Source organism: Henckelia pumila, chromosome 4, assembly GCF_033568475.1.
Source record: "Henckelia pumila isolate YLH828 chromosome 4, ASM3356847v2, whole genome shotgun sequence".
NCBI lineage: Eukaryota > Viridiplantae > Streptophyta > Magnoliopsida > Lamiales > Gesneriaceae > Henckelia > Henckelia pumila.
In genome coordinates this window covers 45,764,933-45,772,417 of record NC_133123.1, presented here as the reverse complement: position 1 = coordinate 45,772,417, position 7,485 = coordinate 45,764,933, and positions in this window count along the sequence as shown.

The following is a 7,485-nucleotide window of genomic DNA, read 5'->3' as shown; positions in this document are numbered from 1 at the left end:
TTAAAATATTTTTCATGAATAATATTTTAAAAAATGTTACTCAATTATGGTTTTTAAAGAACATTAATTAAGACGTGTGTTTTTTTTTTTGGTGTTTGATGTTTTAAATTGAAAATAATGATGAAAATCAGAATTTTATAAATATAAAAACGTTTTTATAGAATAATTATTCAAATACATATTTATTCTTAAAATAATTTTGTAAAAGTATTTTTTTCACATAAAATTTTCGTAAGGAACACTTTTATAAAAATATTTTATAAATATTTGTCCAAATATAATAAAAAATTATGGGATGCGTGACCTCGTGGGAAGCTTGTGTAATAGGTTGGCTCAGGCTACTAACACTACAATACGATTTGTTGGTAATTGTTTACGTTTTAAAAAAGAGAAAATAAAGTTTACGTCTATTTTAAATGCTATAGTTTTTAACTTAATGGTAAGAACCCAAGAACCATTTTTCTAAAATCGAGAAAAATTTATTGATAAATTCATTTTTAGTAATGAAATAAATCGAGGACAAATCAATAAAAAAAAATTAAGAAAAAAAAAATCATATATACATGAAATAAAAAAGGGTTGTTAGCAACTTATGAGTTATGACCTAATTTGATTTTTTCCGAGGCCAAAGTTCAATGACTCAATCTTGGTCCCATATTATTTAGATGTTTGGACACTTTTTCAATACCTATAAATTTCTAAAAGCCTATAAGAAGCTCAAGCCCATGAAACTCTCCGATTATCTATAAATAGCTCAAGTTATCTGATATTCTTAAGGTACGCTCTCTATAGTCACATGCTCTAGTTATTTTGAAATTTTTTTGGGAAAATATTGACTTGAGCATCAGAGTATTTTCGCCGGACGACCTCCGGCGCCACTCACTTTGCTTTGTGATGCAGGTAACTGAAAGAGTGGGTGCCCGTTTAGCCAACTTGTGGCTATGGGCTTTTATGACTCTATGTATAAACAATCTTTGTTTAATATAATTTACATTAATTAATGGAATTTTCTTTATCTTTCTTCATATTGTTATATTGTGATATACTATTATTGTTTTGATAAAGACCTTGAATATACTATAGTGTAAGTAAGATGAGATAGTGAATAAAGAGAGATCACTATTATGAAACACATCTTATAGTCACTGTATATTCTAAAAAGTTCCTAGTCAAATTGAGTCGTCCGCTAATAAGGATAAGGATCGCTCGAGATTGAGACTAGCATTTGTGATGCCAAGTACCACGTTTCATTGGTAGTGGACATGGAGATGTTCAAAGCATGCAAATGGATATTCATATGATGAATGATCGAACTACCCTATTCGGACTTTTCAAGTGGTTATTATTATTTGAGTGGATAAGTCCGCGGTTTTGGTTGTACACCATTAGTCCATACTACTTGAAACATCATTGAGACTCTATATGCTAGTACTGTACTTTGACTCGTTTACCGACTCTATGGGGTCATCAGGTGTCGAGATTGGGTACAGTTACCACACATATAGGAGTCGATGCTTTGTTGTCAAGGATTCACCACACGCTTGCGAGTGTGGATATCCTATGCGATCTGAGGAGATATTAGTGTGACAAATCTCTGGCCAGAGTACTCGATGTGATTTAGGTTACTTGGTTTCCTAGTAGCACATGCGATTGTTGGAAAACGTGTTCAGATCAATTAAGAATTGATACCCGGTGCAGCGGAAGTTTAAAAATTTTTATTTTTCTATATGGAACGATTCCATATCATGGGTATCAAAACTTTACGATTAAATTATTCAAGTAAAATAATAATAATCACAATTAATAATATTTTACCTCTTCAAGCAACGGCTTGATTATGGACACCAACAGAATTTAATCTGCTCTTCTTGTATATCTCGGGAACCGATGGCTTCACGATCAATCTCCGGAATATGGTCCACGAACAGAAAAAAGAAACCCTCTGATTGATTGCACTAGAAATCAATCAGAAGTTTATCGTAGAGAATAAACAGATTTGATCTGTTAATTCGGAATGTAATTTTTCACAAAAATCACAGACCGAATTTTCTCAAAAGGGACAGAGGATTTTCAAAAATCCCCTTGAATTATTTTATGTGAATTTCGAAAATTGCTAGAATTAATTGTGTCAATTTTTGAACACTACATATGTATTTATAGATAATTTCTAGACTAGATTAAGTTATAATTGTATTAGGACTCTAACTCCTTAGGGCCCACAATCCATAACTTAAGCCCAACAAGCCAAGCCCGTTGTTATAGAAATTAATATAAAATTCATCATGACTCCGATTGATAAACCGATTTCACCAATGTGCACAGAAACCATTTCTGCACCTTTTAAAGTCAAGATAATTTTTCTGAATCCGAATTCAGTGATTTCCAAAAATGTCCATCCCTATGTCATTTTAGAAAATTTCACTCCCTTTTAGTTAAGAAGTCCAACTTATCTTTCATTAAATTTAACTCTTTAAATTTAACTATCTCAACGGGGTTTAGTAATCCATTACTTGTGTGACCCTCCATGGTTCAGGGATACAGCTAGCCGTGGGCTCACAACTCCTTGTGACTCGGAACAACAATTTCCGACTTGCCCAACGAATCATGGTAAGTGTAGTACCCCGTACCCAAAATTGGTAATTAAGAGATTAATTGTGTTAATTAAACCAATTAAGTATCGAACGGATCGAAAGCTCCGAAAGTGAGATCAGAAGCTCCGATCAGGATCGGAAGCTCCGATCGATATTACGTCATGCATGACGTGTGGCAGGATCGGAAGCTCCGATCGGGATCGGAAGCTCCGATCGCCCTATCCGAAGTCAACCAGTGATATTTTGACACGTAGCGGATAATGCAAGATCGGAAGCTCCGATGGCAGGATCGGACATTCCGATCATGTTCGGACGTTTCGATCGCAGTTCGGAAGCTCCGATCGCCGTCTATAAATAGGGGGTGCCGAGCTCATTTTTGAAGTGCACCATTCACCTCTTCTCTCTCGATTCCTTAGCCTTCGAGTTTAGATCTAGGGCATTCTAGGCGTCCCGTGGGGAATCCGAAAGTGGCATAGCAGTCCAGGCATCGTAGCGGAGCTGTGGCCTAGTTTTGAGGCACTCGACAGCAACGGGCTAACGACGGATGAAGGTATAGCTTTTGCTTCCTATAAATATTTAGGAGTATGCAATAGCTTAGTTAAGGCTTTTAGAGCACTATAATGATAGTAGTATCATTTGGCAGTGTAGAGCAGACTATAGGCGTGGACCTAGAGTTGGTAGAGCTTGCACTGTTTTGAGGTACGGAAGTACTGTTCGAGATATCCTGACTGAGTATGCATGTATTATGTGACTGCATGATTTATATGTCATTGATTTATGCTGCATTCATTTTCATACTGAGCTATCTCCTTCGAGATGTCTGTTAGTAGGGTTTTTTCCTATCCTGTTAGTGGTTGGACTTCCATCGATTTGGGTCAGGCATATCCACTGGTATTATGGTATGGGAGCCACCTCCTGAAGCGACGGCACAGCGTGCTACATACCAGGGCCTGGTCTGTCTCTGTTATCTGATCCTTGACCTCGAGTTTATAGGGAGTTCACTTTGCATGCATGTATACTCATACTCTCGTACTGAGCGTTTTATGCTCACGTCTCGTACTCTGTGTTTCTGGACACCCTATTCCATGGGGCAGGTTTGCGATTGGACGAGGCGGGTGGATCCAAGAGGGGCTAGTCAGTGGTTGACCAGCTGGAGCTTCGTCTAGGTTTTATTTCTGTTGTTTTGAGGTTGATACAGCTATTCGATTTGGTTGTATATTATTTGGATAAATTACAGATTCCTTTACTTGGGATTGTATAATGTTTATGGTTTTCGCAGTTTATTCTGATATCTATTTTTTTAAGTTAATTGCATGCCTAAACTCTGTTAGTAGGTGATCTGGGTAAGGGTCACTACAGTAAGAGCGTCTAGCAACATCGCCCCATGATTTCCTAGGTATCACTGATAGTGCCTGCAAGAACCAGTAGATTTTGGTTAGCGTATAGTACGGTCCCTTCATCCAAATATCCCGATCGAATCAACAACCATTGGTGCATCGAGAGTCGTTCGAGATTCGATAACTATGCATTACATCTCGGAGATCAAATAGTGACATTGCATGTGTTACTAGGAAAACCGAGTAACCTAAAACACATCATGTACTCTGGCCAGAGATTCGTCACACTAATATCTCCTCAGATCGCATAGGATATCCACACTAGCAAGTATGTGGTGAATCCTTGACAACAAAGCATCGACTCCTATATGTGTCATAACTGTACCCAATCCCGACAACTGATGACCCCAATAGAGTCGGTAAACGAGTCAAAGTACAGTACTAGCATATAGAGTCTCAATGATGTTTCAAGTAGTAAGAACTAATGGTGTACAACCAAAACCGCGGACTTTATCCACTCGATAAGTGATAACCACTTGGAAAGTCCGAATAGGGTAGTTCGATCATTCATCATATGAATATCCATTTGCATGCTTTGAACATCTCCAATCTCGAGCGATCCTTATCCTTATTAGCGGACGACTCAATTCACTAGGAACTGTTTAGAATATACAGTGACTATAAGATGTGTTTCATAATAGTGATCTCTCTTTATTCACTATCTCATCTTACTTACACTATAGTATATTCAAGGTCTTTATCAAAACATCAATAGTATATCACAATATAACAATATGAAGAAAGACAAAAAAACTGCCATTAATGAATGTAAATTATATTAAACAAAGATTGTTTATACATAGAGTCACAAAAGCCCTTAGCCACAAGTTGGCTAACCGGGCACCCACTCTTTCAGCGATGTCACTATTTGATCTTCAAGATGCGTTGCATAGTTATCGAATCTCGAACGATTCTCGATGTACCAATGGTTGTTGATTCGATCGGGATATATGGATGAAGGGACTGTACTGTACGCTAACCAAAACTTACTGGTTCTTGCAGGCACTATCAGTGATACCTAGGAAATCATGGGGCGATGTTGCTAGACGCTCTTACCATGATTTGTTGGGTAAGTCGGAAATCGTTGTTCCGAGTCACAAGGAGTTGTGAGCCCACAGCTAGCTGTATCCCTGAACCATTGAGGGTCACACAAGTAATGGATTACTAAACCCCGTTAAGATAGTTAAATTTAAAGAGTTAAATTTAATGAAATAGAAGTTGGACTTCTTAACTAAAGGGAGTGGAATTTCCTAAAATGACATAGGGATGGACATTTTTGGAAATCACTGAATTCGGATTCAGAAAAATTATCTTGACTTTAAAAGGTGCAGAAATGGTTTCTGTGCACATTGGTGAAATCGGTTTATCAATCGGAGTCATGATGAATTTTATATTAATTTCTATAATAACGGGCTTGGCTTGTTGGGCTTAAGTTATGGATTGTGGGCCCTAAGGAGTTAGTGTCATAATACAATTATAACTTAATCTAGTCTAGAAATTATATATAAATACATGTGTAGGGTTCGAAAATATCACTTTTTCATCAAGCAATTTTCGAAAATCACACTTTATATTATAAGGGGAATTTCGAATTCTCCTCTTCCCTTTTTGAGAAAATTCAGTCTGTGATTTTTCCGAAAAGTCACTTTCTGAATTGACAGATCAAATCTGTTTATTTTCTACGATAAACATCTGATTGATTTCTAGTGCAATCAATCAGAGGGTTTCTGTTTTCTATTCGTGGACCTGATTCCGGAGATTGATCGAGCAAGTCATCGGTTCCCGGGATTTACAAGAAGAGCAGATTAAATTCTGTTGGAGTCCATAATCAAGCCATTGCTTGAAGAGGTAAAAATATTTAATTGTGATTTTTATATTTTTACTTGCAAGATTTTAATCGTTTGGATTTGATACCCACGATATGGAATCGTTCCATATCGAAAAATAAAATTTTTAAACTTCCGCTGCTCCGGGTATCACATCGGTATGATCAGAGAACGCGTGTTCCAACAGTGGTATCAGAGACAGGTCGTAATCTTTGATCAAACGATTAAAATTAATCGATTGTACAAAATTTTTAGCCTCAATTTTTTGGAAAACAAAACGAAAATTTTAAACGAAAATTTATGGGAAACACGGGCAGCGATCGGCGCTGCCCAGGGCAACGCTGGACGCTGCCCAGGGCAGCTCACGTCGCGGCCCAGGGCTGCGGTGGGCGCTGCCCAGGGCAACGCTGGACGTTGCCCAGGGCAGCGCACGTCGCTGCCCAGGGCTGCGCTGGGCGCTGCCTAGGCCTGGGCAGCGATCCAATCGCTCCCTAGGGCAACGAAGGGCTGCCCAACCCCACGTGGGGCTTCCCTGCCCCACGTGGGGGCGGTGCTGCCCGGGAACGTCTCGGGCAGCCCGGAAAAAATTAAAATTTGATTTTTATTTTTTGGATTTTTTTAAATTTTTGAAATTTTAGTTTTTGGTCCGATCGAAAATTGTTTTTGATTGGTCCACGAGGCATCGGATCAAATTGTTTGAGTCCGAAATTTTTAAAATTGATTTTTGGATAAATTTGAATTTTTGGAAAATTTATAAATTTTATCTGTTAAATTAGATTTTATAAAATTAATTATTTTGGTACAATGGATGATAAGATATGATCTTATGAAAGGATAAGATAAAATTTGATTTTATTTTTTTAATTATGATGTCATTGCATTTTATTCAATTATTTAATTATTAAATTAATTATTGGATAAAAGGATGATCGATTGCCATGACCAATATTATAGGTGTATGTTAGGTTGTTTACATTTGGTTTTATTGTTGTTGGGTTTTATTAATGGGCTTGGTTTATGGCCCAATTTGAATTGTCATTTGTAATAAAAAGTGGGCCTGGTTTATGGCCCGTTTCCACCCTTAAATATGTATCCCATACTTGTCATCGAAATTTATTGTAAATTTATTAGACGTAATGGGAGATAAAGATTTGAAGATAATGGTGGGCTCAGCAGACAATAAAGACCGAAGAAATGTAAATTGGAAGCTCAATGTAATAGGATTGCATTGCATACCTGCATATCACCTAGGATTGGACTTAAACTCGTGATTGGAAACCACGGGTCGATTAGTTATTGGGGTCGATCATCCTTTAAATAATATATGATATTATTGTTGTATGCATGTTTAGACTAAATTGTATGAATCCCGCAAGCATACAAATATTAAATGATGAGACAGTTTTCAAAATTAAAAATCCCTCATTTTAAATATGATTTAAAATTGATATCAAGATAAATAAAGGGAATTTAAATATTATTTAAATGTTTCTACCTTCCATCAACGATCAATGTATGAGATGCTACCCGCGGGCATGGTTCGGCTCATATTATTGGGGGGGCCCGTTCGTCGGAAAGCTGTACATTGGATCGACACAAGTTGTAAGTTGGGTGGAACTCCCATGAGATTGGCTCATATTATTGGGGATCCACATGGCGACCGTCCATCAC